We start from the raw sequence: 20683 nt of genomic DNA, 5'->3' as shown, positions 1-20683 counted from the left end.
ACTGCTGCCAGTGCCGACCCCTTTTGTGTGGCTGGTTTTAGGGGTGTGAGGCGGTTGGGGGAGGTCGGGCGAGGAGCCTTTGGAGCGTTGGGAGGGCGTGGAAGACGTGGTGTCACGCACCCTGCCAGGCGATTGCACCCCGCGTAGGCTCCGGATCCGTAGTAAACCCGGGGGAGGACAAAGTGGCTTCCTGTCGGCTTCATTGTCCTAAGATTCAAATGTACTGTAGGTTTGGTATGGTTCCCTGCTGTTTCGTGCAAAGGAAAGAAATATTAGCAGCTGCCCAACAAGGGGCGGGAAGACCTAGGGTTTGTATGCTAAGTCACAAAACCTCTGTTTCGTGGTGTTCAGTAGAGTTTTATTTATTTGGAAGAATATAAAGAAGACAGAGCCTATATGCCTGCTGGAGTACAAGCACTGGCAAGATGATCAATATAAAATTTCTAGATGACAAGGAAGACTGGACTTGCAAGGGCCTGACACCGGAGCTGTTGTGTAGCAGGGCAATGAACCAACAGAATTGTTTTCTTAACTGGGTGGGTAATGCATTTGTATTCCTAAGAGAATAGATTAGGATCCATCTTTCTGTTTTATTTTTTAAGCAATCAGAGCAAACCCAAAAAAAAAGAAAATTAGGCCTAATATATTTCTGTTTCTGAAGTTGTGTACTCATTTTTATTTTCTTAATGAAATTTAGTAATTTGGGAGGAAGCTGGTGAAGCAGATGATACATTTGACTGAAAATACATCTTTTAAATTATTTGATCCTTAAGCTTACAACAGCCATTTGCTGGCATTTCTGCTTACAGAAGAATGAAGCAGAATGGGGAGGAGGGAGCAAGCAGAGGAATAATGGGAGAGGAGAGAGTTACATTATGGATACAGTATCTAGATCCTCACTGGTATACCCCTGTGTATGCTTCAAAGATAGGACTTCACCTCTGGAAGTACTACATTGATGAATACCAAGTTATAAACTGTTTTGTATTTTTCTGGCATCATTTTTTTTTAAAAAAGAAGGATGTTTTTAGTTTTCTTTACTTTGTAGATACTATAGAATTTGAGTGATTGAAAAGTAAAGCATCTAAGTGCACTTGACTGAGATAGAGCAATAGGCAAAAACTGAAAAGTAACTGATTTGTCTGCCTAGGCCAAACTGCTAAAGCAAGGCAGAGCCAGCCAAGCTCTGTCCTGCAGAATGATCTTTCCTGAGTCCCTTATTCCTTCTACTCTGTGAAAATTTGTGAAGATAAATGCTCTTTGAGTTGTCTTTGTCAGTGAACTTGCTTCTCAACAGTTGTGTTAATTTCGTGCTTGTCTTTGTGATGTAAAAGTAGTAAGTCTAGGGAAGTGGAACCTTAGTTTTGTAAAGTAACATATGAGAATAAAGAGGCCCTAACATGTGTTTTCCATAAAAAGAAATTGTTGGAATATTTTCCCCTATAAGTAAGTCATATTTTAATATTATTTCTTGAAATTCAGTAGTATTTCATAATAGCATGATCAATTCTATAATTGTTAAAGATAAAATTTCCACATAACAAAGCCTGTGAGAGTTTTTTCCATGATTAATGAGCTATTTTCAACAGAAACTAGATTTTTCTTTTCAGAAATTCTAACTTTATTTTATTGGATTGATTTTTGCAATGGTGTGTGTGTGTGTGTGTGTGTGTGTGTGTGTATTTCCTTTTTTAATTTGCCAGAGGCATGTGTGCTTGCCAGAGCAACACATCAATACAGAGAGAGTGAAGGAGAAAGCACCACCCAGATGGGGTATGGTAACGCAATCCTTTCTCCTGCATTTCTTTATCCTTTTGGGATTTCTGACATGCTCGCATGTGTGCCTGGTTTGTTTTTCAGGCCTCTGGGTCTAGAACTTGAATTGTGCAGTTAGCCATGTGGGATCCTACTCTCTTAACCACCAGGCTATGGGGCCTGTCCTATTGCCTCATAATTTTAATCTTTTAATTCGACAGTGCATTTTAACAGACATTTTCTTTAGAATTTATTTCAATTTAAGCAAACAATCTGAAAATTTTTAAAAATCTGTAATTAAATTAGTATATGGAATTATATTCTATCAAACTTTAAATGTTAATTTTCTTAGTAAAGTTCATGCTGTTCCAAAATTGTTTGGTAGGGAAATAAATAATCTGTGTATTTCCTATCTTCGTTTTAGGATAGTGAAATTTACACAGTGCTAGCATACATTCTACATTGTAATGCAGATAGTAAGGTACTATTTTTTCTTTTTTAAGAATTACTTTATTTACTTATTTTTAATTTGACCAGAGAGGGACAGAAAGAGAAAGTGAAAAAACAAGTCACCAAGTCCAGGATTCAAACCGTGGACAGCAGTGTGGGAGTCGAGCACCCTTAATCACAACACCACCTGCTGGCCCCAAAAGTAAGGTACTTTCAAAAATTCTTGCTGATTTCAAGCATGGTGGGCATGCTCCCTATGGCAAAAACTACTGGAGGCTGAAGGATTTTGGCATCTAGTCTGTTTTCGTCTCTGTCTCTTTCAACTTGCAGGATTTGGGGGACCAGCTCACTGTGTCTCTCTCAACGTCTCTCTCAACGTGCACAATTTTTGGAACCAGCAGGTGGTGTAATGGTTTCGTCTCGGTATTTCCACATAGTCCACTGAGGTTAGGGTCCTGGACCCTGCTGCTTAAAACTCCTGTGCATGAGGGACCAGCAGTTAGGGTAATGACTATGTCATGTCGCTGGACTCCCATGTAGTCAACCACGATTCAAGTACCAGACCTGGTGGCTTAAACTTACGCTGGACACGTGTGTGTGCATGCCCAAGATCCGGAGAGGAGAAAGGATGAGAAGGGATTGTGACATGGCCATTCCTCCCTCCGCCCCAAGTCCATTTATCTCTTTCTGTCTCTCCCTAAGCACACTTGCCCTATAGCAAATAAAAACTTGCTGATTGCTTTGTTTTACTGGTTACACTTATCAGGGTTTTTTGTTGTTGTTGTTGTTTCCTTTAATCTACTAAAAAACTGGTTTCATTGTTGCATCTCTTAGTACTCAGATCACACATATCTGATACTTAGTGCCATATATGTTTAAGCTTCTGTCAACAATGTTTTTTATTCAACAAAATTCCACTCTTGAAAACTTAGCTATTACTAATATGTAGTGATATTTTTTCTTCTCTATCTTTAACATTGGGTTGTTAAGCTGCAGTTCCCTGTTCTAATTTTATCTTAGCATTGTACTTAATTGCCAACTCAAATATATATACAGTTGCAAATTGTAAAAAGAAAGGAATTACATACTGCCTGAAAAAGCTTGGTAAGTAGATAATATTCACTGGAGCATTAAATGTAAAAGTTTCAGTAAGAAATAGGTTTACTTTTAATGGGGAGAAAGCTTAGACCTATCTCTTATTTCATTAAACTTTTGTTAACCAAGATTCCTTTTTTTTCTTTAATTTTGTTTATTTTATTTCTTCCACGAGAAAGAGATTGACTAGAACAGGCACCACAACCAGGTCCTTGAGCTGTGATCTATCCCCAGCCTCCGTCAGGTTGGAGACCTCAGGTGTATAGGTGATATTGGGGTACAAATCCAGGACCCTTCCACGTGTCCGGTCATTGGAACATTGTGTTACTCCTCTACCACCATGACTGTCTAGTATCCAAGATTTCTAATAATCAGCTACACTTGGTGAGATGGGTTTTGATTTATCTACTCAAATATTTCATGAGGGTGAACACATGTTCAGCAGTTAGCTGGTCTGAGTGATAAAAAGAGTAAGAAACATCTGTCTGGTGTTGTTTGATTAACGAGTTTTGTTGAAATGATTGTGCACCAACGTAAAACTTTTTAGCTGAAGTGAATGACATAGCCAGATATGTAACAAGTAAAAGCCCACTTTGTGTCAGAGGTAGAAAAGAAACCAAAAAAAGCAAGGTTAAAGAAAATATGAAATTACTTATATACAAATAGAGATTGCACAAAGCATAGAAGTGGAAAAGAACCCCAAATGTTGCTTAGATTTAAATAATGAATGAGACTTAACAGTGAATAAGTTTATCAATAGTTACTGAATGAAATAGAAAATATTACCCTGTGTGAGTAAATGAATGACATTTACCACTTACTGAACACCTATTAAGTGTCAGGCAGTTTGTGTATATGCATGTGTCCTTAATTTATGTAGTTTTCTAAATGAAGATATTTTACACATTTAATGTTGAAAAATTTGAGGCATAGAGTTAGTGAATAACTATGCCTTTATGTCATACATTACTAAATAGTAAAACCTGTAGCTGAACATTCGTCTTTTTTGACTAAGCTGAAATTCTTTCTGCTCGTCTTTCCTAGTAGGTTAAAAGGGCCACATTTATTCCCTTACTCGGATTCATAAAATACTAGGATTAGACAGAATTTAGAAGTCATCTCATATGATATGCCACCCATTACTAGTATCCCTGAGAGATTACTGAATTCACCTTCTCTATGAATCCTTCTAAGGGCATGGAAAAGCCTATTTAACATTCAGAAAGTTTAACAGAAAGATCTTTAAAATAATCTAGCATTTACTGGGACCGGCAGTTAGGGTAATGGCTATGTCGCTGAACTTCCATGTAGCCTACCGCGGTTCGCGTCCCAAATCTGGTGGCTTAAAACTCAACTCCGGGCGCTTGTGTGTGCATTCCCAAGATCTGGAGAGGAGAATGGAGGAGAAGGGATTGTGGCTTGGCTATCCCCCCCGGGGGGGGGTTCCTCACTTTCTGTCTCTCTGTGTCTCTGTCTAGCGCACGTGCCCTATAGCAAAAACCTCTCCAAAAAAAAACAATAAATGCTAGCATTTACTTTACTGTAAAACTTTTTCACATTGGTTGGAGTTCTTAGTTTAGGATTACTGTATAGGAAGGTTTTTTCCAATATTTTGGGTTTCTTCTATTTTCTATTTTCTAAATTAAATTTTACAACATTTACAACTTCATATTGTTAAGGTTTCTTTATCTTTCTCATCTCTATCAGTGGATTCAATCAATTTTGTTAGTGATATTCTTTTTGTTGATCTAGTTTCCATATTTAATTCTGCAGTTATGGTCTAAATGCAGAGTGTAGTAAAACTATCCCTTTCCTTATTTTAAGTCATACCCTGTATTTACAGTCTAAAATTGTGTCAATTCTTTAACAACAGTAATGTTTTTGCTAGTTCTAAGCAAAGCAAAAAGGAAGAGAGAGAGAAATGTATGGTTTTTTTCCAAGTCTCACTTTTGTAGTGCAACACATTAGTTTTTAAGATCTGTACTTCTGCTTTTTTAATGTTAAAATGGCCATACTTCATGAAATAATAGTATTAGTATGTAGTAAATTTCTTTTGATATTGGCTGTGGGTTTGTGTTATTTATATTCTTAATTAACCAATAAAAAGTTGCCAGCCTTATCTTGGTTCTCATTTTGTTTTCTAAAATAATGTACAGCCACAACTGTTATAGTCAACATAAACCAACATCTTTACATTTAACTAGGTCTCTCCCATTCTTTACATACTTATAGGTGATGTTTATGAAGCAATATTTTATCTTTATCCTCTGGTAAGTTTTATCTTTTTGAATGTAGACATAGTTAAAAATCATTGCGATCTTCTCAAATCATGATTTTATCATCTAAGGCGGTTACCTTCCCTTTCCCGGCTTTTTGGCATTTGTAAATATAACAAGGGAGACTTATGTCTTTAGCCTGGCTGTGTACTGGGTATACCTAAGGAAAAAGCATACAATTGTATAAATAGAGTGTTGCATAAGTGAAATATAGTAGAGGGAACAAAGGTGACACAAAGAACCATTTGGATGTTTTTTTAAATTTTATGTTGCTACTTTTTAAACTTTTTTGTTAAAAACTAAGACATGAACACACACTGTCTTAGACCTGTGCAGTATCAGGATCATCACTGTCATTCTTCTACTTCCACACCTGGTCCCAGCAGAAGGGCCATGATGAACAAAAACAGCATAAGGTTAAATCAAGCACAGGAGACAATGACATAATCAGGAGACTGCTATAGGTATAACAGGGCATGCTGTTTTATAGTAAAAGAAACTTTTTAAAGTAGAAGTAGAAATATACTCTAAAATGACAAAGTATGTTAAATACACAAACCAGTAACATAGTTGCTTATTATCATTATTAAGTACTATGTACAATATGTAAGTGTGGATTTTTAGAATTATTTATTTAATTTTATGTATTAATTCATTCATTTTAATCTGACCAGAGAGAGACACACACACACACACAGGGGGGGAGAGAGAAGGAATGAGTGGGAGGTAGAGAGAGAAAGAGAGAGAGAGAGAGAGAGAGAGAGAGAGAAATTGAAAGCCACCAGGTCTGGGACTTGAAGCTTGGTCGGCCATATGGGAGTGTCTGTCGCCTTAACCACCACGTCACCTGCTGGTCCCACTATATATGATAGTTTTATATTTGTATACTACTGGCAGCACAGTAGGTTTGTTTACACCAGCAGCATGACAGACATGTGAGTTACCCATTTTGCTGTGATGTTCTGACAGCTACATCTTCACTAGGTGATAGAATTTTTTCAACTTCATTATAATCTATAGAAACATTGTCATGTAAGGATACTATTACTGACCAAACATTATCTGACAAATGACTATCTGTGATATAAGTCAAATAAAGATATGTGCCCTAAAGAAAAGTTAATCAAAGGAATAGTGAGTGGTGGAGGAGGATTGCTATTTTTTTTGTAAATTTTTCAATATATAAAAGTGGTCAATATATTCAGATGTTTCAAAAAAAATCAACATTTTTAAAAGATAATGAGCCTGGTGCAGTGGCACACACTTGTAACACCAGATACTCGGGAGGCTAAGGTAGGAGGACTGCAAGTTCAGGGCTAGCCTGGCATCATAATGAGACCCTCTCAAAAAAAAAAAAAAAATGTACAAAAAGAAATACTATATGACATCCTTCCACCCTGTACCCTATCTGCTGAGTTACCACTTTCCTCAATCTAATTAGTAACTATTTGCTATTTCTTCTTAATCCTTCCAGTGAATCTTTTAACAATTCAGTCAAATACACGTATATTCTAACTTCTCTCCTTTGACACAAAAGATATCCTATACATTGGGAGCTGCCATTTTAGAGTGAATAGGGAGTCCCTCTCTCTAAGAAGGTGACATTGAGCAGAGACTCGATATAGGTAAAGAAACAACCCATGTGGGTATCTGGGTTGACAGTATTCTACAGAGGTGTGGTGGTTCTGAGGCAGGAATGAGATGAGTGAATTCAGAGAACAAGGAAGCCCCTGTTACCAGAGGTGAATGAAGAAGTGAGGAATAGGAGGAAATCAGGTTAGAGGTGAAAAAAAATGTTTTTTCTCCCATGGGAAAGAGAGAGAGAAAGTCATTTGCAGCATGTCTCCTTGCTGAGGTGCACTCCTAGCCTCCACAAGCCCAGCTTACTGTTGTATGTGCATGGGCATCCAGCATGCATAGGGAGGACCTGGGGCATGAACCCAGGATCTTCCCATGTAAATACAGCATTGTAGAATGTTGCATCACTGCTGTGCCAACGGTCTGGCCCCTGGATAGTATTTTATTGTCTGATTTTATTTAAGTGCAGTGGCAGGCAGTTCATTGGAGGGATTTAAGCAGGGAAGTGACTAATTGAGTTTTATTTTTAAAGGATGACTTTGACTATTTTGTCCATAATAGCCTGGTAAGGGAGCAAGAATGAAAACAGATGGGCTAAATCAGGGATCCCCAACCTCGAGGCCATGGACTAGTGCCAGTCTATAGCTTGTTAGGAACAGGGCTGCACAGCAGGAGGTGAGCATCAGTAAAGTGAATGAAGCTTCATTTGTATTTGTAGCCCCTGTCCTTCTACACTCACATTACCACCTGAGCTCCTCCTCCTGTCAAATCAACAGGGGCATTAGATTCTCATTGGAGCAGGAGCCCTACTGTGAACTGAGCACGTGAGCAATCTAAGTTGTGTGTGCCTTATGAGAATATAATGCCTGATGATCTGAGGTGGAGCTGAGGTGGTGATGCTCTCACTGAGGAGCAGCTGTAAATACTGTATTATGGCAAGTCATATAATTAGTTAATTACATATTACCATGATAATAGTACAAATAAAGTGTACAATAAATGTAATTGCTTAAATCATCCATGGAAAACTTGTTTTTCATGAAACTGGTCCCTGGTGCCAAAAAGATTGTGGACTGCTGATCTAAATCATCAGAGGGATATAGCCTAAGATGTTAGTGAGTTAGACTGGAGTAAAAGTGGTGGTGACAGTGAAAATTAATCAGGTGCTGACTTTTAAGAATGAAGTATTTTAAGCCAGCAGATGACATGGTGGTTAAGGCAATGGATTCCCACCTGAGTGCCCATGCATGGATTGAGTCCTAGACCTGGTGGTTTGAAAATTGTGTGTGTGCGTGCGTGTGTGTGTGTGCCCAGAACTCTGAGAGGAGAATGTAGGAGAACTGATTATGGCGTGGCCATCCCCCCGGGGAGTATTTCTTTCTTTTTCTTTTTTATTAAAGAATGATTTTATTTGACTTTATTTATTTCAGTTTGACTGGGTTGTGGGGAGGGAGAGAAGGAAAGAAAGAAAGAAAGAGAGAGAGAGAAAGTGAGAAAGCAAGCCACCAAGTCCAGGATTCAAACTGCAGTCGGCCCTAACCACCAGGCAACCTGCTGGCCCCTCCACCCCATCTCTTTTTGGTGAGCATACTTGCTCTATGACAAAACAAATAAAGAAACCAAAAAGCATTTTGAACATGTTGTGTTTGAAAAGTCTACTAAACATCCAATGGACATACCAAGTAGACAGTTGGACATATAAGTTAGGAACTCAGATGAGAAGTTTGGGCTGAAGGTATGAGGGGACTTCAAAAAGTTTATGGAAATGGAATTAACGTATGAGTTTATTTTGTTGCCAAAAATTGTTTTCAAATTTATGTGTAGTTTTTTCATAGTATACCTTTTTAGGAATTTTTGGAAGACTTCTCATATTTAAGTTTTAAGCATTACCAGTACATTGAAAGACATCACTTAGGATAGGGAGTTACATAATTAGATTGAGAAGAGGTCCAGGAATTGAGACCTGATATTTTCTAACATCAAAATTTTAGCAAAAGAGGAGCCGTAAAGAAGGATAGAAAAGAAGTGATCAGTGCATCATGAGGAAACTGAATTTGGTGTCCAAGAAGGCAAGTGTTTTTGGAGATAAGCCGTGATCAGTCACCCCAAATCAGCTTGAATACCTAGATGCTTCTTAAGAAATCAGATACTATCCTCTTTGCTTGTAAAAGGTACCTGAGAAAATAATTTCATTCTGATTTATCAACAGGAATGTTCATAATTACTTTCCCTGGAGAACTACTGAAGCTGGGAACAAAGTTTTACTCCTAAATAAGCTACCGCATTTTTACCAAGTAGATGGGCATGGCTGCTGCTACTACTGAGATGTGAATAGGAAAGGCAGTGCTGTTCAGTAAGGAGAATCCATTAGTCAGAAATTGCCTTAGAGTCGCTAACTGTGTGATATTGATCATGATACTTAGTATCAGAAGCTTAGTTTCTTTGACTATAAAATAAAGCTGGTGATAGTGCAACTATCTCAGAGGTTTATTGCAGGAAATGAGGTGGATATAAAAAACAAAGGGATAATTATACATAATAATCTCTGTATTGCTCCACATGTGTACCAATTTAATAGTATTAAATTTGAAGAATCATATTGACTCAGGTGAATAAGATATTTTTCATTCTGACTGTGCAGAAATAGTTTTTTACTTGTGCACTCCATTGTCACAGGTAGTTTTGCACATCATCTTACAGTGGTTTTGGAGTTGGAAAAACGAGTATGATGCTAGGAAGAGGAAAAGAATAACTGGACTTTGAGAGATAATACCTTTCTTCAATCTTTGACTCATCCTTTAATTCTAAACAAAGTGCCTAAATAATGAGTTCAGGCAGAAAAAGTAAGCAAGTAAGAAGGCCTGTTTACTTTTTTTCCAGACCTGTAAGGAGAACTTTTCTCTTTTAAACTGACTTATTTTCTGGAAGTGTTCCGCTGCATAAAGTTTTGTTCCTACATTTGTTAGATGTTGCATGGGATAGAGAAAATGCCAATTCAAAGCTTAGGGGCAGTTTAGTGATCATGAACTCCAAGCAGCCAGCTAGAAACTGTTTTGAGAAAGTAAGAATAGAGGAAATAAGCCTACCTGATAATACTGGGGTCAAGTATAAGATGCTTGTTTTATTAAAAATGGGATATTGCAATATGAATATAACTTCAAAATATGTCTTGAGAACCTTATTTGTATTATTTGCTGTGGTTGCTCAATAAATACTTTTCATTGTATAACAATTATTGAAAATCAAAGGCTATTTTATTTTTTAATACTGTTACGTTGTTGGGAAAGTCATGATGTATTTTTCTTTGTTTTTGTATGCAGAAATATGTCACCATTTTTCTGGCAGCATAATAACAGCCTGTTCTTTTTCATATTTTGAAGCTAATCCTTACCCTTTGCAAAAAAATGTAGAAACTACCTTTAAATCAAGACTGCACTCATAATCCCACTAGGCAGTAATAATCATGTTATATATTTCCTATTCTGGTTTAATCCTTACATTTTTTTCATGAAGTTTAATTTTCTGACTCTAGTTCTTAATGATGATAGAGAATTTCATTTTATTAAACTTGTGATTTATTTACATTTTATGAGATGGACTGATTTTATCTATTTTTTCTTACGTGGTTATTTTTTCCTGATATATTTTTTAGTTATTTTTGTCGAAGTCATTTGAAAAAAAAAATTAAAAATGACAAGGAGACTCCTCAGTTTAGGGCTAAATTAGTTTTCAGTAGTGATTTTAGATATATTTAAGTTTCTACCCTCCTTTTTTGTTTGCTTGTTTGTACACACACAAACCTTGTTGGACAGGGTTCTCACAGCATTATGAACCCCCAGCATCAGCCAGCCCAGATTATAGGCATATGCGAGTGACCCACATTCAGAGGGAGACTTCAGGACATGAACTTGGGGACCTTCCCATAGAGTCCAATTGAGTTACCACTGTGCCACTGTCTGGCCCTAAATTCCTACCTCTTTTCAATCAATTTTGTCATGTTTATTTTCCAAGACTATTATTAACTTAATTGAAATTTTCAAATTTAGAAGCACAAAGCACAAGTTTGTAGATATGATTATTTGTAAGTTACAAAAACCATGTCTTTGATTATGTCTTCATTACAAAGCTAAACTTTTATGAGTAAACTAAAAAACCATACAACTTCTCAGAGGCTTCTAGTACTTTTAAAACATAACTTTGATTTTTATGTTTTTAATTATTAAAAAAAAATCCTTTGGTGCTTTTTCCCAATAGTTTATTGACACTAATTTTTTGTTTTTGTTTGTTTCCCAGCTTATCAGGCTATAAATTTTTTTTTAGTACAGCTTTGGATGCATCACTTAGATTTTAGTGTTCTTAAAGTTTTTACTTCCTTAACTATTTAATTTTAAGTGATAAATTTTTGCTCTAGTGTTTGTACCTACATACATATATATGTGTGTGTATATGTGGTTGTGTGTGTGTGTGTGTATGTATATATATATATATAGAGAGAGAGAGAGAGAGAGAGAGAGAGAGAGAGACAGACAGACAGACAGACAGACAGAGGTCAGTGTTCTCCAAAGAAACAGAACCAAGAAAAAAAAATACATAAAAGAAGGGATTTATTATAAGATTTATCTCACTTGATCACAAGTCAGAGAAGTCCTACAATAGGCTGTTTGTCTACAAGTTGGAGAAATAGCTGGAAGACTCAGAAGCAGAGAAGCCAGTGGTGGGTCCAAGTGCTGGTGGGAACTGAACACAGTCAAGGGCCAGGTCATGGATCAGGGACGGAGCAGGCTGATGGACAGGCAGCAGAAGTAGTACATACATGGTGATCTGGAAGGAAGGTGGTGGCTGAGGAAGAAAACTACATTTCTCTTATTTGTCCTTCCCATGCTCCCAGCTGTTTAGATGGTGCCTTGCACATTGAAGGCAGGTCTTGCTCTCTCAGCCCCCTGATTCACATGCCAGTTCTGTCTGGCAACATTCTTATAGATCCACCCAGGAATAGTGCTTCATTAGACATCTAGGCATTCTTCAGTCCAGTCAAGTTGACATTTAAAACAACCACCACATTCTACAGGAGTCTATGTGCTTGTTGGGGAGGAGAGAGAGAGTAATATTCTTTTAGCTTTTTTTAAATGAAAATTCTCAAAAATACAGGAAAATCAAAAGAATTTCAATGTCTACTCAAATACTCACCATCTTGAGTCTGCCCACTACCATTATACTGTTTTTTAAAACATACATCTAATTATTTATCTATCATTCTATTCTCTAGTTTTGATGCATTTTGAAGCAGATTGCTGATACCAGTATTTGTGTGTACATATTTTAGAAAAGTACTGTGCCCTCCCCTAATTTGTCAGAGGGCATGTGGGCTAGCCATATACTTGGGGATTTGAATCATGTTGTTGGCCATGTGAGATCCAGCTGCCTTAACCACCATGCCATGGGCTGGTCCGAAAAATACTCCAAATTAGTTGAGGTTAATTATGTTTCAGTTTTAAGTTTTCTGAATGTACTTTTAAAAAAATTTTCCAACCAAACCCTGTTGTATTAAATAAACAGCAGTTAAAAAATGAAATGCACTGTTCCTATGTCAGTAAAATTGGTGAACTCAATGTTTCTTTAAATAGATATCTGACAAAATAGACATTAATGACATTGAGCTATCCTTTTTGGGGACCAGAGGGATTTTGGTGTGTGTGTATTTACTTTGAAAGAAAAATGTTAAATTGAGTTTTGTTTTTAAACTGAAGAGATGTTTAAGAACACTGCTTCTCTGGGACCAGCAGTTAGTGTAATAGTTGTGTTGCTAGACTCCCATGTAGTCGACTGCAGTTTCAAGTTCCAGACCTGGTGGCTTAAACTCAGGCCAGGTGCATGTGCATGTGTGCCCAAGATCCCAAGAGGAGAATGGAGGAGAAGGGATTGCGGTGTGGCCAGATTTCTGGCTTTTTGCCTCTCTGTCTCTCTCTGTCTGTCTGGCAAGCGCACGTGCCCTATAGCAAAAACTTGTCCATAAAAACCCGAACAATGCTTCTCTAATCCGGAATTTCTGCTCATTCTTTTGGTGGCAAATCTAGGAGTGAAATATTTATTCTAGATTTTATATATCACTACCTTTTACTTCCACTGTTTTTCAACTCTTTACCAAATGAAGAATATGAGCCTTTACTTGAAATGAGGAAATAGAACTTGACCCTATGATTCTAAGTGGTACCTAACAAATTCCAGAATGTTTAGGGTCTACCAGAAAGAATCAGTAATTCAAAATTCATAAATTGGAGGTGCCAGCAGGCAGCATTGTGGTTAAGGTGCAGGACTCCTATATGGTCAAACTGTGGTTTGAGTTCTAGACCTGGTGGCTTGATTTCTTATTTCTCTCCCTCTCTCTCTGTTAAGTGCACATGCCCTATAGTAATTAAAAAAATAATAATAAATAAAATAATTCTTATAAAATTGTAAATTGTAGAGGTAGGAAGAAATAGAATATAATTAAATGAAAGGCACATAAAGTAAAATTGAAAACTCTGGGGAGGGTGACCTAAGAACAAAGAGATGGGGCCATTTGGTGTCTAGTAGAAGCAGGTGCAGTGTTTGGTGTCACATTTAAAATATTATTCATTAATAGAATCAGACTCTTCTTTTCTAGTGGATTTTAGATTGATTCCAGCTAATACACCCTGCCTCTCAGGTAAGTCAGGTGAGAAGTAGGAATATTTCATCTAAGAATGTTGTTTTGACTGCTGTTTCTTTCATCTACTTCTCAATTGTCTGTTTTTGTTATTATGATTTTTAATGTCTGACCTGATCTTTCCTTTCTGTCTTGTTCTTGGGCCCATTTGTAGTCTTCTCCTACAGTCTTTGCCTTCTAAATTAGTACATTGTGTTTTTTTTCTGTGTCCTAGTATCTTTTATAATTCTTTCTCTTTAATCTCTACAGTTACAGCCTACTTCACCCACCCCCATTTGTCTGTGTTTCTAACCTACCTACCTAATCCAAGCTAAAGGGATGTAGTTGAAGGATTAGGAAATGTACATGTCATGATAAAGTTAAGATGGTCTCTCTATAGCTCTTACTACGTCATTATTTACTTTCATCTTCTAAAATACCTTTATATTACATTGTAGCCATAAATTTAATTCATATTATTATAATGTATTTAATCTAGAAAACAGTCATTTAAATTATGATGACATTTCTTTGTCTTTCTCCAGCAAGTGCTATACCCTCTAGCGAATCAAGATAAATACATTAATAATAATAATGATAAAGCAACTTTTCAAAAATTAGTTTCTAGGAACCAGCAGTTAGCGTAATGGCTATGTCCCTGGACTCCCATATAGTTGACCACGGTTCGAGTCCCGTACCCGGTGGCTTAAAACTCATGCCAGGCATGCTTCGTGTGTTCCCAAGATCCTGAGAGGAGGATGGAGGAGAAGGGATTGCAGCATGGCTAATCCCCCGGGGTTGTTTCCTTGTTTGCTGTCTCCCTGTCTCTGTCTGTATGGCGAGCGAACGCACCCTATAGCAAAAACCCCTCAAAAAAAAAAAAATTAGTTTCTATCATCAGGTATTTTGTTAAAAATCCAGAAGTTACTTTGACCTTGGAAATTTGAATATATTAATATGTGGATTGACTTCTACAAAATTACTTTCTGATTAGATGATTTAGGTTTTGTTTGAGCTGTATATATCCACATCTTCTATCCAGTAAGTGTACTTTTGTTACTATATCACAAAATTAAAATACAATGATAAAAACCACTTTTTTAAAAAAAGTTTATTCATTTCCTTCATGAGAGAGTGAGGGACTTAGGAAAGGGAGAGAGGGACATACATGTACCCTCAGTGGTCTTTATGCCACAATCCTCTCTTCAGTCCTGTAGCCGTCCAGGATTATAAAATGGTAGGTGTCAATTTGAGCTCCCTGTATGGTCCCAGTATCGCTCAGTAGCACCCATTGCCTATAGCACCAAGGCTAGGCCCCTAATTACTTTTTAAAACATTTATCTACCATAAAAATTTGGGTAAACATTTTACATGGGATTTGGTATAAAGGAGGCAAAACTAAATTTCTGTTATGCCAATCAATGCCAAAGGTAAGGACAGAATAAGGGATAATATCTAGACTAGGAGAAAATAAAGAAATTTATGAATCTGAGTCCATAGGCACTAACTGGGGAAAAAAAATTATTGGTTCTTTTCATATTTCAAGTGAATAGTTGATATATAAAAGGATTGGAGATAAGTTCTAATAAAAGATAAATTTTGAAATATCTGTGAAATACAAGATTATTACATCTTTTGATAAGATTCTTGAATATCTAATGGCAGCAGTAAACTAATTAAAGAAAAAATTAGCAATGGAAGTCTGAACAGGGCTTTCACTAATTTATTTAATATACATATTTTTCTTTTGGTAGCATTTACCCCATAGGTTAGCATATGCCATTGAATTTTATCTGTTTAATACATCCCTAGTTAACCATTTTTCTGTCAAAAATAGCAAAAGTATAGGGAAAAAATAGGGGTCATGTGAAGGCAGGTACTTGTATAAATTCAAGCACTTGTATAAATTTGTTTTATAAGTTAAAACACACATACCATTTTATTAAATTAGTTTCATTAGATCTTTGCTTTAGAGAAACCAGATGGCATAGCTTATTTTCTGTCACAAAAGACCTTTGAAGTTATTTCCAAGCATTTGGATACACACACACACACACACACACACAGGTGTGCATACATATATACTTTATCAGTGTTGTGTAAATAAAGGGATACTTTGCACAAGGAGTTAAATCTCCATTTTAGTTTTAACATTGCTACTAGCTAACTATATGCCATTGAACAATTCATTTAATCTTGGGGTCTCATTTCACTCATTTAGAAAATAGGGGTTAAACTATGTAATTTCTAAGGTTACTCCCAGCCTTTAAAATTATATTGTGTATGCAAAAGTTTAGGATATTTGTCTATTTTCTGCTTATGACCCACACCTTGATTCATAAATAATGTGAAAGAGAGGCAAAGGGATTTGGGATGTGGTATATGGAAAATAAGTCTTAGTCCATTTGTACTGGAATAGCAAAAGTAATTCCATTGATTCAGAGTAATTTATAAACAATAGAAATGCAAGGGCTGATAGGTGGCATGGTGATTAAGGTGCTAGACTCCCACATGGTAACTGCAGTTTGAGTCTCAGACCTGGTGTCTTGCTTTCAGACTTTTCCACTTTTTCTGTTTGTTCTTTCTCTGGTCAAAATAAACAACAATAACTGTAAATAATGTAAAATAAAAATGATTCTTTAAATAAAAAAATAGAAATGTTTTATTAACATTATGACATTATTGGGACCAGCAGTTAGCGTAATGGTTGTGCCGCTGGACTACCACGTAGGCAACCGCGGTTTGTGTCCCAGACCTGGTGGCTTAAAACTCACGCCGGGCGCATGTGCGTGCGTGCCCAAGATCCATAGAGGAGAATGGAGGAGAAAGGATTGCAGCGTGACCATCCCCTCTGGGGGATGATTTCTTGCTTTCTGTCTTTCTATCTCTCTCTGTCTGTCTGGCGAGCGCACGCGCCCTATAGCAAAAACCTCTCCAAAAAAAAAAAAAAAACCATTATGACATTATTAAGGTATCCTTATGTAGCAGAAGGTACTGCAGAGTAAGAGGGGGCTCTCTTCATCCTTTGGCCCTTTTATTATGTAAGGATGCTAATATCTTCTGCATGGCAGAGCCCTCTTGACTTAATTGCTTCTCAAGGCCCCATACCTCTTAATATTGCTGCAATGGGGATTGCATTTCAACATGAAATTTGAAAGGGCCACAGTCATTCAAACCATAGCTGAGAGATTCAGAGGAACTGAAGGATATGTATGTTAAGCAGTGGTACATAGAGACTTTAAAAAGAAGGAGAAGAAGAAGAAAAAAAGTTTTTAGGTTAGCCTTTTATATATTTTTTTCTTGTCATGTTATTCACCTAGGCTCCAGTATTACTTCTTAGTAATAATTCTTCTTAAAACTATCAATAGTCTTTTTTCCTCAAGTTTTTAAAAATAGTGGTAAAGTATACATAACATAAAATTTACCATCTGGCCAATTGTAAGTGTGCAGGTCAGTGGTATTGAATATATTCATAATGTATAGCTATCACTACCATCTGTCTTAATTCTTTCATCTTACAAAACTGACTCTACAGCCATTAAACAGTAACCCCCCCATTACTTTCCTTCCCTCCTATCATTGCCCCCAGCAACCACCATTCTGCTTTCTGTCTATGATTTTTTTTACTACTCCAATTACCTCATATAAATAAATCGTACAGTTTCTTTTTGTGATTGGCTTGCTTGACTTAGAATAATGTCCTTGAGGTTCATCCAGGTGGTAGCATATGTCAAAATTGTCTTCCTTTTTAAGAATGGGCAATATTGAACCATTAGGTGGCATGGAGATTAGGGTGGCTGGATACCACGTGGCCCACTTCGAGTTTCAAGTCCTAGATAGAGGCTTGAAAATCACACTGGGCACATGTGGGGCAAGAGAGAAGGAATTGCAGCATGGCCATCCCCTTGTTGGGGGTGATTTCTCATTCTCTCTCTCTGTCTCTGTCTCTGTCTCTGGCAAATGCACATGCCCTATAACAAACTTTAAAAAATTGGTACTATTTCATCATCTATATTTGCCTTATTTTTTTTTCATCCATTCATTTGTGGATGGACACTTGGTTTGCTTCCATATGTTAGCTAATAATGTCAGTGATCTTTTATCTCTTTTAGTTTCTATTTACCTATAAACTTTTAGAAGCTCTTCTCCAAACAAAATAATGTCAGTATTCTTTTGGCCAGCTATACTTAGAGATTCCTTCTAGTCACAGAACTTCTGTATTTCACCTTCTCAGAATTAATTCCATACGAAATATTTGTAGCAGAATTAGGACTCAGCTGGGAAGGTCTCAGCACTATGGAGCTGTGGGTGGAAGTCACACCCATTCGACTTCTCCCAATTAGACATTTGCTCTAGCTTGGAGCTGACTCTGGATGTTCTCTTTAAGTGGGTTTCCAAGATTAAGGGAATTTTGTTGGTCCACTTCAGTCTCTCTGCTATCCTTGACACTGAGCCGATGCAGTTCTCTCTAAGGAGCGCAGAGAATTTGTAGTCTGCAAATGAGTCGTTTTTTGTTTTATAATTTATTGTCAACTTTCAGTTACCACTAAGATAGCAATGATCCCCTAATCCATGTCTCCATTTCCTGAACATCATTTTTTTAACTCTAGGCTATATTTGTGAATGCCTTCTGGACATCCCTTCCAAATGTCCCTTAAGCACCTCAAATTCACTTTAAGCAAAGTTGAAATCTGTAATATTACATCTCTTACTTCTCAACCCCAGCTTAAAGACAAATACAAAAACCTGATCCTTCTGAGTTTTGTCATAAGTATTAGCCCATTTACCCTCATATACTAACTGTTTTTTCATCTACTCTAAATCACTAAGCCCTAAATTCTACAATGTCTTATAACTATGGCTGGAATCTGTTCTCTCATTCTGTTCCTGCAGTGTGGCTCTAATTCAGTTTTCCTTGGTTTCTAGGCCAGACTTTATAACTCTGGAGGCTCTTTGCTATCAGAATCATCTGGGACCTTTGTTAAAACTACAGGTGGGAGGACTAGTAGGTGGTGTGGTGGTTAAGGCTGGGCACTCCCACATGGCCAACCATGGTTCAAGTCCTGGATCTGGTGGCTTACTTTCTCACTTTCCCTCCCTCCTTCTCTCTCTTTCTGTGAATCTCTCTCTGGTCAAATTAAAATAAATAAATTAATTAATTAAATTAAATAAATAATTCTTTTTTTTTTTCACTGCAATCCCTTCTCTTCCATTCTCCCCTCAGAAGCTTAGGCACGCATACACATGTGCCCAGTGTGAGTTTAAGCCACCAAGTCTGGGACTTGAACCACGGTTGACTACATGGGAGTCCAGTGACATAGCCATTACGCCAACTGCTGGTCCCAAATAAGTCATTCTTTTAAAAAATATATATATATGTCTAGTGAACTATTATATATCACATGGTCTTATTTTGATAATAATAAACCTGACCACTTTTTTTTTTTTTAAGTTTTTGCCATAGGGTGTGTGAACTCACCAGAGACAGACAGGGAAAGTGAGAAATCACTCCCCAATGGGGATGTCCACACCACAATCCCTTCTCCATTCTTTTCTTGGAAGTTTGGACATGCAGCACACAGGGCCAGCATGACTTTGAAGCTCCCAAGTCCTGGGACTCAAACTTTGTTTTGCCATGTGGGAATCCAATGCCTTAACCACCATGCCACCTGCTGGCCAAACCTGATCACTTTAAGCAGCAATACACTACTGAATTTTGAAGGAATAGATTTAGAGATATAATAATGTTGAAATGTTTATTGAAAACATTTAGCCAAAAGATACTTCATTGCTTATGTAATTTGCTAATTTATATGAAAGCCATAATGATGGTATCTTTTTTTTTCTGAGAAGTTTTTGCTACAGGGCGTTTGCACTCACCAGAAAGACAGAGAGACAGAAAGTGAGAAATCACTGAATTTTACATGAACTGTCAGGATTTATTAACCAGAAATAATAGTATCAGAGAACATGTCACTAGGCAAAGTTACATTGCTTATAAGTCATAGTTCAAACTCCTTAGACAAATCTCAGTGTATAGAAATGGGTATCACCCACATCATTTTAGTATACTTAAGAAAAATACAAAGATAAGTGGTTCGGAAAAAACCCACTATGTGGTATCTGAAGGTCCAGTTTTGAAGGTGGTTCTTATTTACCTTTACTCGATTTGTTACCTTGCTTAAGAGTTTAACTCAGATTTCTTATGTGAAAATGTTTCAAATGCTTGTTTTAGGAGTTAAATGAAAGAATGTAGTGTAAGCACCTAGCATAGTTGCTGGCACAAAGGAAATACTCGATAAATGTTTGAATTGCTCTTAATTGATTTACAGTATAAAACCACAAATTATGTTTTGTACAGTTCTATAAAAGAAAGTCAGACTTTACACTTTTTAGAAAATGGCAAATAAAATTTGGCAAGAACTTGGGACCAGCAGTTAGCATAATGGCTATGTCGCTGGACTCCCTCGTAGTCTACTGCAGTTCGTATCCTAGACCCGGTGGCTTAAAACTCACGCCAGGCATGTGTGCGTGCGTGCCCAAGATCCCAAGAGGAGAATGGAGGAGAAGGGATTGTGGCATGGCCATTCCCCCTCGGGGGTGATTTCTCGCTTTCTGTCTCTCTGTCTCTCTCGGTCTGTCTGGAGAGCATAGGCGCCCTATAGCGAAAACCTCTCCAAAAAAAAAATATTAATACCTTAATAATTTATTGAAAATGTGTAATTCATTTTCTCTAAAGGATTTTCTTTAAGTAGTTTATTAAGTGATTTTTATGAGGAAATGTTTTTATTAAGTTATTAGCATTTCCCATCAAGTCAGAATCTTCTATTGAAAATAATTCAGATATAGAATGTGTGGATGGTAT

The 20683-nt window shown here is 37.0% G+C and overlaps 1 protein-coding gene across 10 annotated transcripts in view; it reads left to right on the top strand.

Moving 5' to 3' along the window:
* Positions 1–453: 453 nt before the first annotated feature.
* The window catches only part of CEP170 (centrosomal protein 170), a 147073-nt gene continuing 126843 nt past the window's right edge, over positions 454–20683 (top strand). For all 10 annotated transcript variants that reach the window (XM_006157210.3, XM_027775213.1, XM_006157215.3 and 7 more), the window contains exon 1: positions 454–536. The gene's annotated coding sequence lies outside the window, so the exon portion shown is untranslated. The remainder of the gene's footprint in view (positions 537–20683) is intronic.

Source organism: Tupaia chinensis, unplaced genomic scaffold (genome assembly GCF_000334495.1).
Source record: "Tupaia chinensis unplaced genomic scaffold, TupChi_1.0 Scaffold000532_1, whole genome shotgun sequence".
NCBI classification, from domain to species: Eukaryota; Metazoa; Chordata; class Mammalia; order Scandentia; family Tupaiidae; genus Tupaia; species Tupaia belangeri.
The sequence above is the reverse complement of the archived record's forward strand: the minus strand, read 5'-3'. Positions and strand labels throughout refer to the sequence as shown.